The following is a 15,900-nucleotide window of genomic DNA, read 5'->3' as shown; positions in this document are numbered from 1 at the left end:
TTTGCATGTGGCCATTGAGGCGAACCTACATTCTGAACCTGAAAATATCATTCATGGTGGCACTCAGTCTGCAGCTCGAGATACCCATAACGTCGAGGAAAACGGCGTCAGCTTGCTTATGATTTTCAAAATGTTGCAAGCTCAACAGGCAGCAATAGCTCAGTTGCAGAGCTAAACCCAGCTACCGAGCAGGCCGGAGCCCAGTCCACCTCGAGAAATCGCCCACAGAACGGAGCCAGCCATAGTGAGGTTAAATGAGCAAGAATCGGGGACTACTCCCGAAATTGCTAAAATACTCGAGGAGCTCATAAAGCAAGTCGAAGCCAACGATAAAAAAGTAGAAACATATAACTCCAGAATAGATCAGATCCCGGGAGCTTCACCAATGATAAAAGGGTTAGATTCCAAAAAATTCATGCAAACACCTTTTCCCTCGAGCGCAACCCCAAAACCAATCCCCAAAAAATTCAGTATGCCCGAAATTCCCAAATATAACGGAACAACTGACCCCAACAAACACGTCACTTCTTACACGTGTGCCATCAAGGGAAATGATTTAGAAGACGATGAAATCGAATATGTGTTGTTAAAAATATTCGGAGAGATCCTCTCGAAGGGAGCAATGATTTGGTATCACAACCTACCACCGAATTCCATCGACTCGTTTGCCATGTTAGCAGATTCTTTTGTAAAAGCACACGCCGGCACCATAAAAGTCGCAATAAGGAAATCAGAACTTTTCAAGGTAAGACAAAAGGATAACGAGATGCTGAGGGAATTCGTATCTCGTTTTCAAATGGAACGAATGGATCTGCCACCAGTCACAGACGATTGGGTTGTTCAGGCTTTCACTCAAGGTTTGAACGAACGAAGTTCGACGGCATCACGGCGACTGAATCATAACCTGATCGAGTACCCAGCTATCACTTGGGCCGACGTGCACAATCGGTACCAATCAAAAATTAGAGTCGAAGATGATCAGTTGGGGGTTGAACCCGCTGCTCGAAGGGATATCAATCGAGAACAAGGTCCGATCAGGGATCGATATCGGTCGTATAACGGAAACCACAGAATCAATGAATCGAGACATAACCCCGGGCAAATCAACAAAAGAAGTGTCAAGGGTCTCGGGGACTGATGAACAGAAGTGGGTTCGACAGGCCTAACGGATCTAAGGAAGCGCCTCGGTTATCAGAGTATAAATTCATCATTGATGCATCCGCCATCGTGTCGGCTATCGGACGCATCAAAGACACTAAATGGCCTCGACCCATGTAGACCGATCCTGCCCAGAGAAATCCCAATCAAATGTGCGAATATCATGGCACCCATGGCCACCGAACGGAAGATTGCAGGCAACTAAGAGAGGAGGTAGCCCGGTTATTCAATAAAAGGCACCTTCGAGAATTTTTAAGCGACAGGGCGAAGAACCATTTCAAAAAAAAGGATTTCGGCAAGCAAAACGAACAAGAAGAACTACAGCACGTCATTCACATGATCATCGGAGGCATCGATACCCCTCAAGGGCCGGTGCTTAAATGCACTAAGACATCGATTGTGAGAGAAAAACGATCTCGAACTCAGGATTACGCACCCATATGAACTTTGTCCTTCAGTGATGAAGATGCAGAAGGAGTCATACAACCTCATAACGATGCACTGGTAATATCCGTACTTATGAATAAAACTAAATTTAAGCGTGTGTTAATTGATCCAAGTAGCTCGGCCAATATCATTAGATTGACGGTCGTACAGCAACTCGGTCTATAGGACCAGATCGTACCCGCGACCCTGGTCCTAAACGGATTCAATATGGCATGTGAAACCACCAAAGGCGAGATAATTCTGCCGATGAACGTGGTCGGGACCATCCAGGAAACGAAGTTCCACGTAATCAAAGGCGACATGAGGTACAATGCCCTTTTTGGAAGGCCATGGATCCACAACATGAGAGCTGTACCTTCGACCCTACACCAGGTTCTTAAATTCCCACACCGAGGGGGGTTATAACAGTGTATGGAGAGCAACCGGCCGCAAGAGAAATGTTTGCCGTCGAGGAAGCGAATCGGATATCCTCGCCTTCGCCAATAAATGGATCGAGCTCAAAAGGGGAACAAGATGCCAAATAGCAATCACAGACACCAGCTTTAACCCAACCAGAAAATCAGAAGATTGATAAAGATGATGATCATAGGATTCCTCGATCCTTCATGCTTCCCGATGATTCCGATGCTACCCAATCAACGATCGAAGAATTGGAGCAAGTCATATTAATCGAGTGTTTGCCCGAACGAAAGGTATACCTGGGAACGAGATTAACCCCCAAACTCAGGAACAGACTTATTTGATTTCTTGTCGATAACATGGATTGTTTTGCTTGGTCCCATTTAGATATAACAGGAATCCCACCGGATATAACGACACATCGGCTAAGCTTGGACCCTAGGTTTAGACCGGTGAAGCAAAAGAGAAGACACCAGTCCGAGGTAAAGCACGCATTCATAAAGGACGAGGTAACCAAACTTCTCAAAATATGGTCCATTCGGGAGGTGAAATATCCTGAATGGTTAGCCAATGTAGTTGTGGTGCCTAAAAAAAGGGAACAAACTTAGAATGTGTGTAGATTATAAGGATTTGAACAAAGCAGGCCCCAAAGATTCTTTTTTGCTGCCCTACATCGATTGCATGATCGACGCCACGGCTGGCCACGAGATCCTTACTTTTCTCGATGCCTATTCCGGGTATAATCAAATCCAAATGAACCCGGAAGACTAGGAAAAGACTTCGTTTGTCACCAAGTATGGAACATATTGTTATAATGTGATACCCTTCGTGCTAAAAAATACAAGAGCTACTTACCAATGCCTAGTAAATAAAATGTTCGAGAAACAAATAGGTAAATCAATGGAAGTTATATTGATGGCATATTAGTTAAGTTCCTGCACACAGAGGAGCATTTGACCCATTTGCAGGAAACATTCGAGATTTTAAGGAAATACAACATGAAGCTCAACCCCGAGAAGTATACTTTCGGGGTTGATTCGGGGAAGTTCCTCGGCTTCATGGTGTCAAATCGGGGGATCGAGATTAACCCCGATAAAATCAAGGCCATCGAAGACATCGCCATTGTGGACAACGTAAAAGCCGTACAGAGGCTAACGAGACGGATTGTAGCCTTAGGCCAATTCATTTCAAGGTCGTCAGATCGAAGTCACCAATTTTTCTCTCTACTCAAAAAGAAGAACGATTTCACTTGGACCCCGGAATGCTAACAGGCATTAGAGGAATTAAAAAGATATCTATCGAGCCTGCCACTACTTCATACTCCAAAAACAGATGAAAAACTTTGCTTGTAATTGGTAGTATCAGAAATCGCGATAAGTGGTGTCCTAGTTCGAGAAGAGCAAGGTATGCAACTTTCCGTTTATTACATAAGTCGAACCTTAGGAGAAGCAGAAACTAGATATCCGCACCTAGAAAAATTGGCACTTGCACTGATAAGCGCCTCTAGAAAGTTAAGACCATACTTTCAATGTCATCCCATATACGTATTAACCACTTACCCACTTTGTAATATTTTACACAAGCCCGAATTATCAGGCTGATTGGCCAAATGGGTTGTCGAACTCAGTGGGTACGATATCGAGTATCAACCCCGTACGGCTATTAAGTCTCAAATTTTAGCGGACTTCGTGGCCGATTTCATGCCGACCCTCGTACCCGAAGTCAAAAAAGAACTCTTATTGAAATCGGGTACGTCATCGGGGGTATGGACCCTTTTTACGGACGGGGCTTCGAACGTGAAGGGGTCTGGGCTAGGCATCGTTTTAAAGCCACCCACGGGTAACACTATTAGGCAATCTATCAAAACTACTAGGTTGACTAACAACGAGGCCGAGTATGAGGCCATGATTGCAGGTCTCGAGCTAGCTAAAAGCTTCAGAGCAGAAGTCATTGAAGCCAAGTGTGACTCTTTGCTGGTGGTAAATCAAGTAAGCAAAACCTTCGAAGTTCGAGAAGATACGATGCAAAGGTATTTGGACAAACTGCAGGTCACTTAGCACCATTTCAAAGAATGGACTTTACAGCATGTTCCACGAGAGCAAAACAGTGAGGCTGATGCACATGCAAATTTGGGATCATCGATCGAGGAAGGCGAGATAAGCTCGGGGACTATAGTTTAACTCTCAAGATCCGTGATCGAAGAAGGTCATGCCGAGATAAATTCTATGAGCTTAACCTGGGATTGGAGGAATAAGTATATTGAATACTTAAAGAACGGAAAGCTCCCATCGGACCCTAAATATTCGAGGGCCCTACGAACCAAAGCTGCTCGCTTCACATTAACTGTAGATGGAACGCTATACTGAAGGACATTCGATGGACCATTGGCAGTATGCTTAGGTCCAGGAGACACCGATTACATCCTACGTGAGGTGCACGAGGGCACTTGTGGAAATCACTCCGGTGCCGATTCATTAGTCCAAAAAATAATCAGGGCAGGGTATTATTGGATCGATATGGGCAAAGATGCAAGGGAGTTTGTTCGAAAATGTGACAAATGTCAAAGGTTTGCACCAATGATCCATCAGCCCGGAAAGCAACTTCACTCAGTCCTATCCCCATGGCCATTCATGAAATGGGGAATGGATATCGTCGGCCCTCTGCCATCGGCACCAGGTAAAGCTAAGTTCATTTTATTTATGATTGACTATTTCTCTAAATGGGTTGAAGCACAGGCGTTCGTGAAAGTAAGAGAGAAAGAGGTTATAGACTTTATCTGGGATCATATCGTATGTCAATTCGGGATACCCACCGAAATAGTGTGTGACAATGGGAAACAGTTTGTCGGTAGCAAAGTGACGAAATTCTTCGAAGACCACAAAATAAAAAGGACATTATCAACACTATATCACCCCAGTGGGAACGGACAGGCTGAATTAACGAACAAAACTATCATTCAAAACCTAAAGAAGAGGTTGAAAGACGCTAAAGGAAAATGGAGATAAATCCTACCCGAAGTCCTTTGGGCATATCGAACAACATCAAAATCTAGTACGAGGGCAACCCAGTTCTCCTTAGTATATGGCTTCGAAGCCTTGATTCCAGTCGAAGTTAGGAAACCCAGTGCCAGGTTTCGATATACAACAGAAGAATCAAATAACGAGGCTATGAACACAAGCCTCGAATTATCGGATGAAAAATGAGAAGCTGCTCTCGTCCAATTGGCCGCCCAAAAGCAGCGAATCGAAAGATACTATAATCGAAGAACCAAGCTTCGCCATTTTAAACTCATGGACTTAGTGCTAATGAAAGTCACCCTCAGTACCCGAAATCCAAACGAAGAAAAACTAGGACCGAACTGCGAAGGACCATATCAGGTTCTCGAAAACGTCTGAAAAGGAACATACAAGCTCGGTATTATAAACGGCAAACAACTATCAAGCAATTGGAATGTGTCGCACCTAAAATGATACTACTGCTAAGGTACGACCCCCCCATATTCGTTTACATTTCGAAACTAACCCCTGCAGGAGTCCGATCAGGAGCTAGGATGAATCCTTCAATACGAAGCCCTAGGTCTGAAAGCATGCGTTGTACTCTTTTTCCCTTAGACCGATTTTATCCCAAATGGGTTTTTCGGCAAGGTTTTTAATGAGGCAACCAATGATCGTGCTAAACTTAGAAACAATTCGGCAGTATTCGAGGCCTCTTTATAATCGACCTCGAATACTGGGGGGCATTAGCCCTCAAATATATAAAGTTCTGATGCAAGAAAGTTATTTCGTAACAACAGGGTTCCAATAGGAAAAGTTGTAAGAGCCAAATGGTCAAAACGAACCTGCTCATGTAGTTGGCCCGAGCCTGACGCAAACTATGAACACATGTATAAAGACTTGCAAAGAAAGTTCTCTCCTTTACCGATATCTTATATCCAAGATAAATTCTTCTATTTTCGAGATTTATTATGCAAACAGGATTGAGATAAAACTCCGAGTCCGAGCAAGCACTCACTCGACTATTATGCCTACGGGCTATATTACTTCGAGTTCGAAAACATTCACTCGACTATTACGCCTACGGGCTATATTACTTTGAGTTCGAAACAGTCACTCGACCACTAAGCCCACGGGCTACATTTCTTCGAGTTCGAAAACATTCACTCGACTATTACGCCTACAGGGCTATTTACTTTGAGTTCGAAATAGTCACTCGGCCACTAAAGCCTACGTGCTACATTACTTCGAGTTTGAATCATTCACTCGACCATTAAGCCTACGGGCTACATTTCTTCGAGTTCAAAAAAATTCACTCGACCATTACGCCTACGGGCTATATTACTTCGAGTTCAAAATAGTCACTCGATCACTAAAGCCTACGGGCTACATTACTTTGAGTTCGAATCATTCACTCGACCATTAAGCCCACGGGCTACATTTCTTCGAGTTCGAAAATATTCACTCGACCATTACGCCTACGGGCTATATTACTTCGAGTTTGACTCATTCACTCGACCATTACGCCTACGGGCTATATTACTTCGAGTTCGAAACGTTCACTTGACTAATAAGCCTACATGCTACATTACTTTGAGTTCGAAAACATTCACTCAACTATTACGCCTACGGGCTACATTACTTCGAGTTCGAATCATTCACTCGACCATTACGCCTACGGGCTATATTAATTCGAGTTCGAAATCACTCAGTCGACTATTAAGCCTACGGGTTACATTACTTCGAGTTCGAATCATTCACTCGACTACTAATCCTACGAGCTACTTCTATTTCGAGTTCGAGCAAGCACTCACTCGACTATTATGCCTACGGACTACATTACTTCGAGTTCGACTCATTCACTCGACCATTACGCCTACGGGCTATATTACTTCGAGTTCAAAATATTCCCTCGACTAATAAGCCTACGGGCTACATTACTTCGAGTTCGAAAACATTCACTCGACTATTACGCCTACGGGCTACATTACTTCAAGTTCGAATCATTCACTCGACCATTAAGCCTACGGGCTATATTACTTCGAGTTCAAAATCACTCACTCGACTATTAAGCCTACGGGTTACATTACTTCGAGTTCGAATCATTCACTCGACTACTAAGCCTACGAGCTACTTCTATTTCGAGTTCGAGCAAGCACTCAGTCGACCATTATGCCTACGGGCTACATTACTTCGAGTTCGAAACATTCACTCGACTACTAAGCCTATGTACTATTTTTATTGAGTTCAAGCAAGCACTCACTCGATCCTTATGCCTACGGGCTATATTACTTCGAGTTCGAATCGCTCACTCAACTAATAAGCCTAAGGACTACATCACTTCAAATTCAAACAATCACTCAATTCGACTACTAAGCCTATGAGCTACCTTATTTCAAGTTTGAGTAAGCGCTCACTCGGTTATAAAGGCTACGAAGTCCAAATTCGATCAAAACATTCAAAAGGCATGAATAAAATCTTCACAAGGCAGGGAACAAAACAGAAGCAAGTCAGCAAAAGAAACAGATATTTTATATATACATGATTGATTACAACATAGAAACTAAGGGCTAAGTTTCTTGGTTATCTCCGGTAGCGGTCTCTTCTCCGTCGGGCTCCCCCTCCCCCATTCTCGGTCCCTCTCTTACTCCCATCATCATCATCATTATCATCATCGTCATCATCAGAAGCCAAGACTTCAGCATCGGCTTCAAGTTCTTTAGCCTTTTTTATCTCTTCAGCGAGATCAAAACCTCGAGCATGGATCTCCTCGAGGGTCTCCCTCCGAGATCGGCACTTAGCAAGTTCAGCGACCCAATGCACTCGAGTATCGGCGGTCTTGGCTGCCTCTCTTGCTTGGACCTGGGCAGCTTCAGCGTCAGCCTGATATACGGCCACGAGTTCTTTCGGCATTAGATTCATCCTTGGCAAGTTCAGAGGTCAACCGAGCCTCGAGCTCCTCTATTCTTCTTGCTTGAACCGAGCTTTTCTCCTTCATACTTTGAAGTTAGTTTTCGGCCGATGATAATTGAGCTCGAGCAGTTTCTTTCTCTGCAGCAAAGCGGTCCATACCTTCTTTCCACTTCAAAGACTCCGATTTTATCTCATCGACCTCCTCACGGAGTTTCCCGATCATCTCAATTTTCTGCTACAGCTGTGAGACCAAAAAATTAGCCATCGTTCCGGTATTGATCCCATAGGCTTTTAAAAGTATCATTACCTTCTCGGACAGATCGGTCTCATCTTGGTAAGCCTTGGCCAACTCAGCTCGAAGGTCTTTTATTTCCTCTCCCCTTTGCCTTAAGAGGAGCTTAAGGGATTTCCTCTCCTCTGTAACCCGTTGAAGGTCGGCCTCATATTGACGCAGCTCAGTTCGGGACCGAGAACATGCTTCTTGATGAACTGTCATGACCTGCAAAGAAAGAAGAAACGAAGTTAGAAAATAAAAGCAAACATAAAGGTAATGCCAAATAATTTGAGGCTTACCTGATTCAAAGCCTTCTGCACTCCGTAAAAAAGATCTGATGCGTCACTTGTACCGGTAGCGTCCTCGACACCGGTAAACAAGTAACGAAAAGGATCCTCTCCATCATGAGGCCTGTCTAGTTCGAGGGCTCCCAAAGCTTGGGCTTCTCGAATCGCCCCTACGGAAAAAGCAGGGAAGGTGGGTGAGTCTTCGATTGCTACTGGCCCAAGTGAATCACTTGGAGCATTCTCTTCGGTTCGAAGAGATTCGGGGAGAGCCCCTTCAAACATATCCCCCATCCATTGGCTTTGATGGGAAGCATCTTTGATCTCCAATAACTCGAGGACTCTTCCCGAATCTTTCTCCGATATATCCTCAGTTCGAGGTGGAGCCTTATGAACCACCATCGATCCAGCTGCCTGTGGAACGTCAGTGGTTTTCTTCGTTCAGGCCACTAGCGCGGACCCATCGTTTTCTTCTTCTTCTTCTTCTTCTTCTTTTTCATCCCTCAGACACAGAACTAATTCTACGGTCAAAGGAATGGTATTCATGTTCGGCTTACGAGCCGTCCTCTTCTTCGGTTTTTGATCTTCGGGAACGGGGGCTCTTTTTCTCTTATTATCTTTTACCGGCTTTGGGACAGAGGCCGAAGCCTCTTTCTCGACGGACGAGGGCCTCAAAATCGCATCTTTGACCACACCTACATACGGAAAACTTTATTAAAGTGTATGAAAAGTATCTTGTTCGAACTACCAAAAAATACGAGAAAGGGGCTTACCATGATTTTTGGCCTCCCATCGGCCCTTTGACAAGTCATGCCATGAGCGTTCGACATATGAGGAGGTCGAAATCAGATCTCGTACCCAGTTCTTGAGATCGGGCACTGCGTCGGGCATCCAGGGAACCGCTGCATCACAAAAGGGGGAATATCGGTGAGAAAGGAAATGAAAGGACAAAATAGTAGGAGATAACAACAGAATCACACTTACGCTTCATGTTCCACTCCTCGGGAAAAGGCATCTTTTCGGTCGGAATCAGGTCCGAAGTCCCTACTCGAACGAACCTGCCCATCCAGTCTCGATCCCTATCCTCGTCTATGCTCGAGAACAGAGCCTTGGTAGCTTGACGTTGAAGTTTTATTAACCCTCATCGAAAAAGATGAGGACGGTACAATCGGACGAGATGATCGAGGGTGAAAGGCATCCCCTCGATTTTGTTCACAAAATATTGGATCAAAATAACGATCCGCCAAAAAGAAGGATGGATCTGGCCTAGGGTTATTAGGTATTTACGACAAAAATCTATGATAACGGGGTCGAGGGGACCTAACGTGAAAGGGTAAGTGTAGATACTTAAAAACCCTCTCACGTGGGTAGTAATATTATCTTCGGGAGACGGCACTACCACTTCTTTATTCCCCCAGTTACAATCTTTTTTTATCTGCTCGATATACCCCCCGTTTATCGAACAAATATATCTCGATACGGGCTCACATCGGCCAGGAACCGGCGAACCTTTATCGAGTTTGAAATCGGAGGTAAGAACACATGCCGCCGGAACGCACTCCTCAGGCCGTGGATCCACCGTTGTTTTGTCGGTGGCAGATTGGGAAGAAGAAGTTTTTTCTTTTTGGGGGATGATTTTTGATTTTTTCACCATTTTTGGATTTAAAGAAGGTGACAAAGATTTGGTGGTTTAGAAGAAGAATTTTGCAAAAAAAAATCAAAGATCAGCGAATAAACTCATAAAAGACTAAAAAGAACTTGAAAAATTTTCTGATGATTGAAGAAGTAAAAGTGATGAATGGCGGACGGAAAGGCTATTTATAGAGTGAAAAAATGCCGGTTCAATATCAACGGTGACCGACCACCGTCTGACATGCATTAAGTGCCTTGAAAAACTAAATCGACGGGACATCTATCACGTGCGTCATGATCGAGCCCAATGTGAATGTCAGCTTATAATCCAATCGAGCCATTGAGAAATCATATCGTTTCTCACCATATCTTTCCCGAGAAATTAGGGGACTACTTATATACGGTCGAAATAAATTTCGGCCTTCGTATGATTGATCGGAGTCGAAACATAATGGATCAAAGAAAGACTTCGTAATATCGAGATGGGTTCTGAAGGTGGAACAAACAAAGCTTCAGATTTCGGGTACAGATCAAATACCGAGTTCGAAGTCATTATCGAGCTCGGGTCCGAATCGAACTATGATGAGATGATTTCGAGCTTAAGGGGCAGAGGCCAACCGGGATCGAGTCCGAATCATCACCTGATCTCGAGTCCATATCGAGTTCTAGAAGCAATACCGACCAGCACCGAGGCCGATCGAGCTCGAGCTCACATACAAGAGCCGTTGCAAACACACTAAGAGAGAGAATCTCGCCGAAAATTAGGGAAACGTTGATTTATCATGGGTTCTCAACTATGTATTTTTAATTATGTCTAAAGTAGGAGCCTCCATTATAAATAGGATGGCTACATTTCTATAGAAGACAGTTTTTTTTTTGGCTTACATTGTAATTTAAACACCATATTCTCCTATATTCAAGAGTTATTCTTTTAAGCTTCGTAAATTGATTCATCTTGCTTAGTCCTAAAAATCATCTCCTAAAAATCATCTCCTTTACCACCTTGTTTATTTTTCATTCTTTGTAATCTATATTTGATATTTCTATCTATCCTTACGATTTGTATTAATCTATATCACATATCCTTAGAACTACGTACAAATTCAACTCTATCCGTTTTTTCGGGTAAACATTGTGATCAAGTCGTAAACTACATCAATACACATGAGTATATATTGACAATGATCTCATTGCATGAGTAATTTGTTGATTGGAGGTGTTGGATTCTAAAGAAAGCTCAAGGTTGCTTTTGCTTCCCTCTCGTATGCTTCTCTTTTCCCAGAAATATCCTCTACGCAAAAGATAGTCCCTTTTTATTTTCTAGTTGAGCTTTTTTAGTTTGCACAGATAGTGCATCCTCATAGTTTACGTTGCCGATAAGTACAGACAAATTGTAAAGTCGTATATATGCTAATAAGCGGTTCACTTCAAATCAAAAGTACTCCAAGTATGTTACTTTTGTTCACTTATGTTTTCTAGTAGTCGGAAATCGGAATTATAACTCCCTATTTTTTAAACCAGTACCAAATTAGTTTAATATTTTTTTTCAAGAGCGAAGTGGAAAATTCTTTAACGAAATGAACAAAGTGGTGAAGAAGTGATACAATTCCGTCTAGTTAAGTTGTATTGAATACTTATAGTACAGGAATGTGTGTACTCCGATTGATCGTTTTTTTATTGGCGAAAGTAATCCTATTGTACATTGCATCAAGAAAGTGGAAAGTTTATGGACTTAAAAAGCAATTAAAAGAATATGGCATTGCTGGTCACCTGCAGATTCCAGGAGACTGGCGCATTCCCTCTGGGTGAGATTACCCAAAGTCTTGAATTACAATGCGTTAGCCTGGCAATGAATAATGAAAAATCAAATTGGTTTAGAAAAAAATACTAAATATATAAGTTTGTTCAACGTGAATGATCTTTTGAAGTAATTTAGTATTTGAACGGTATAAATGCCAGTCAATATTTTGTAATTAATTTTGGCAGGTCTTCTTTCCTTTCTTTGTATGAGTATTAATTCTTGAATGTGCTATTATGTCATCGAAAACAAAGTGGCATTAATAAAATTTGACATATCTTATATTTTTCTTTTGATGTTAAAACTATTCATTCTTGAGGCGTTAATAGTCTAAGAACAATTTTAATAAATACCAAAGAAAAAGAGTAGTATGATGTGAGGGCTAACAATCAAGAATTGTGCATTTCGAATATATATATATATATATATATATATATATATATATATATATATATAAAAAATTCTTTCCAAGAGTAACTGGGAGTTGTATGTTATCAGAGCAAAGGAATACAAGAGGGGATCCTTGACCTCCAAAATACAACAAAAGGTAATTGGCTATCCTTCAAAAAACATGGTATGGTGAACCAAGTGCTGCCAATACCCTTTATGGTGAAAGAAATTAGCTAACGAAAAAATTGCCTTATCAAACTTAGTTCTAACGCTAGGCATCTAGGTCTTGTCCAACTGAAAAGGTTCTTTAGCTCTTTTACGAAGTTGTTGGAAGGTAAAGAAGTATGATTCTACAGTTGATGCGGATGTTAGTTTAGCAAGGTAGTCCGCCACTTAATTTGCTTCTATGTAGCAATGCAATATGTGCTAGGGATATAGTAGATATGCCCTAGATCCATTCTCATATTTGATGATTTGAACATATTTTTGTGAACGTTATTTGATATAATATATATGGCATTTGATATTCTTTTATCATAGTTATTATTAATTGCTTTATTAATTTAATAAAGTCCTTGATTAAATGTTGAGACTTGTCATCGTGATGGAGATCTTGATAATGAGAGTATAGTCTCTTACAACTTAATCTAAATTTGTTCTTGATCGTAGGATTATTAATTTGGACATTAGTAATCCGGCTAGATTAATATTTATGTGATCGTCTTTATGGGATGAAGATTAGTTGATCTCATTAACTAAATCACATAAATAGATGATGCATATAGAGATATTATCATTGAACCGACTCATTGGATAATTCCTAATGGTTAGAATTACCATAAACTGTCAATAGGATATTCTCTTGAAGAATGTGATGTAAGAATTTATTGTTGAAGAATGTGATGTAAGAATTACCATAAACTGTCATAGTAATTGACAAGTTATTTATTGTGCTTTGATACTAGACACCTATGGCCCTAGGGCGATAGTTGAAAAGATATTGGGTACGATTAAATGCTTGTAGAATTAGTAATTGATCAAGATGGAATCTGTCAACTCTTGGTAATAAGTTTAAGCTCCATGTTATCATGAATTATAAACAACCAAATTAAGACCTTGGCCAGGGTAATTGAATGAAAGAAGAAAAGAGTTTCTTAGGTCATTCAATGGTCGATTATATTTGACATGAACGCATAGTTGGTCGCCTATTAGGATTTGACAGTTGAATCATATCCTAGGGTGACCTAGAGCTATAAGGACATAAGGAATTACTATATTATTCTTCAACATGGACTGAGATAAAATGTGCAAGTAAAATCTAAGTGTCACGACCCAAAATTCCCACCTTCGGACCGTGATGGCGCCTAACATTTCACTTGCTAGGCAAGCCAACGTTAGAATAATATTATCTATTTTTAAAATAATTTTTAAATTTATTAATAATCAAAGAACAAATGCGGAAGTAAAGTCTGAAATATAGTGAAATAATCCATAAAAACAACGGTGCTCAAATACCATCCCAGAATTGGTGTCACAAGTGCACTAGCTTCTAGAATAATACAAATAAAGGTCTGAATAAAATAAAGCTGTCTGGAAATAAACACACAGTTAAAGTAAAATAGACGGGGACTTCAGAACTGCGGACGCCATGCAGTTATACCTCAAGTCTCCTCCGAGTAGCTGAAATCCGAGCAAGTCTATGGCACGCCGCTGGGACTAACTCCGAAATCTGCACAAGAAGTGAAGAGTGTAGTATCAGTACAACCGACCCCATGTACTGGTAAGTGCGGAGCCTAACCTCGACGAAGTAGTGACGAGGCTAAGGCAGGTCATTTACATTACCTGTACGCAATATTAGTAACAACAACAATAATAGAAACAAATCAGGTAACTCATTTATAATAATTGAAGCCAATTCAGCAGTCATAACCAATTATTATTTCCATCAATTCTGTTGCAGCGTGCAACCCGCTCTCACAATATATTCACATTCAATTCTGTTGCAGCGTGCAACCCGCTCTCACAATATATTCACATTCAGTTCTGTTGCGGCGTGCAACCCGCTCCTCCAATATATTCATTTTAATCAAGTCTGTTGCGGCGTGCAACCCGATCCCCCAATATATAAATATATATGTCAACTTTTAAATAAGTCTGTTGCGGCGTGCAACCCGGTCCTCCAATATGGACTTTTAATAAGTCTGTTGCGGTGTGCAACCCGATCCTCCAATATGGACTTTTTAATAAGTCTGTTGCGGCGTGTAACCCAATCCTCCAATATATTCATTATAATTAATTTTGTTGCGGCGTGCAACCCGCTCCTCCAATATTTTTATTTACCAATTCTTATAGAAGGAATTTCACCAATAAATGCAACAATTAATATACAATTATAAGACAACAAGCATACAATAAGTATGATTTAATTATGAAACAAATAATGACAAATAGCAGATTATTATGGAAATCAGGGAGAAAATAGGCAGTTTAATATTTAATATGCTAAATGTCAAATAACAATTAAAATACATAATTCAAATAGCATGTAACAATTAATGCAGGAATTCAAGAATTAATATTTGACAAAGAATAGGAGAGAAACAGTTATTATAATAACTAATTTATGATTTAAAATCATTTATGATTTTTCAAATAAGCAGGCAAACAATTAATTTGACGACGTATAGACACTCGTCACCTCGCCTATACGTCGTTCACATGCAATTCACATAACAATTAAATTAAGGATTCTATTCCCTCAAGTCAAGGTTAACCACGACACTTACCTCGCTTTGCAAATTCCAACCAATTAATCAACCATAGATTTTTCTTTTAAATTTGACTCTGAAAGCTTCAAATCTATTCACAAATAATTTGATATATTCAATACTAATCATAGAAATTAATTCCATATGAATTTACAAATTTTTCGGATAAAAAATCCGAAATTCATTTAAATATTCGACAGTGGGACCAACGTCTCAAATCCCGAAAAAACTTACGAAATCCGAACACCCATTCCGAGATGAGTCCAACCATATAAAAATTGTCCAATTCCGATATCAAATGGACCTTCAAATCTTAATTTTTTCGTTTTTGAAAGATTTTATAAAAAGTTTAATTTCTTCCATCTAAATCCGAAATAAATGATGAATATAGACATGGATTTGTGAAATATAATCACTTTTGGTTAAAGAACACTTGCCCAATTCAAAGTCGTGAAAATCCCCCTTGAAATCGCCCAAATCTGAGACTTGAAACTCAAAAATTAGTAAAAATGGCTAAGACCCGATTTTATGTATTCTGCCCAGCATTTTCGCATCTGCGGGCTATATTTTCGCACCTGCGTCCACGCATTTGCGAGACAAAGCTCACATTTACGGAATAGGGCAGCTTGTCCAGTGGCCGCATCTGCGCCCAAAAATGGCGCACATGCGACATCGCAGAAGCGCACAAGTGACCGCAGAAGCGGTCATCCTCGCAGGAGCATCTTGTCCATTGCGGATGCGGTTTCGCACCTGCACTCATTTCTCCGTAGAAGCGGAGCTCGACAAGGCTGACCAAAGTCACAGAAGCGACTGGAATTCCGCAGGAGCGACCACGCACCTGCGC

The sequence above is a fragment of the Nicotiana tabacum genome, chromosome 21 (assembly GCF_000715075.1).
Source record: "Nicotiana tabacum cultivar K326 chromosome 21, ASM71507v2, whole genome shotgun sequence".
Taxonomy (NCBI): Eukaryota; Viridiplantae; Streptophyta; class Magnoliopsida; order Solanales; family Solanaceae; genus Nicotiana; species Nicotiana tabacum.
This window is presented reverse-complemented; position numbering follows the sequence as displayed.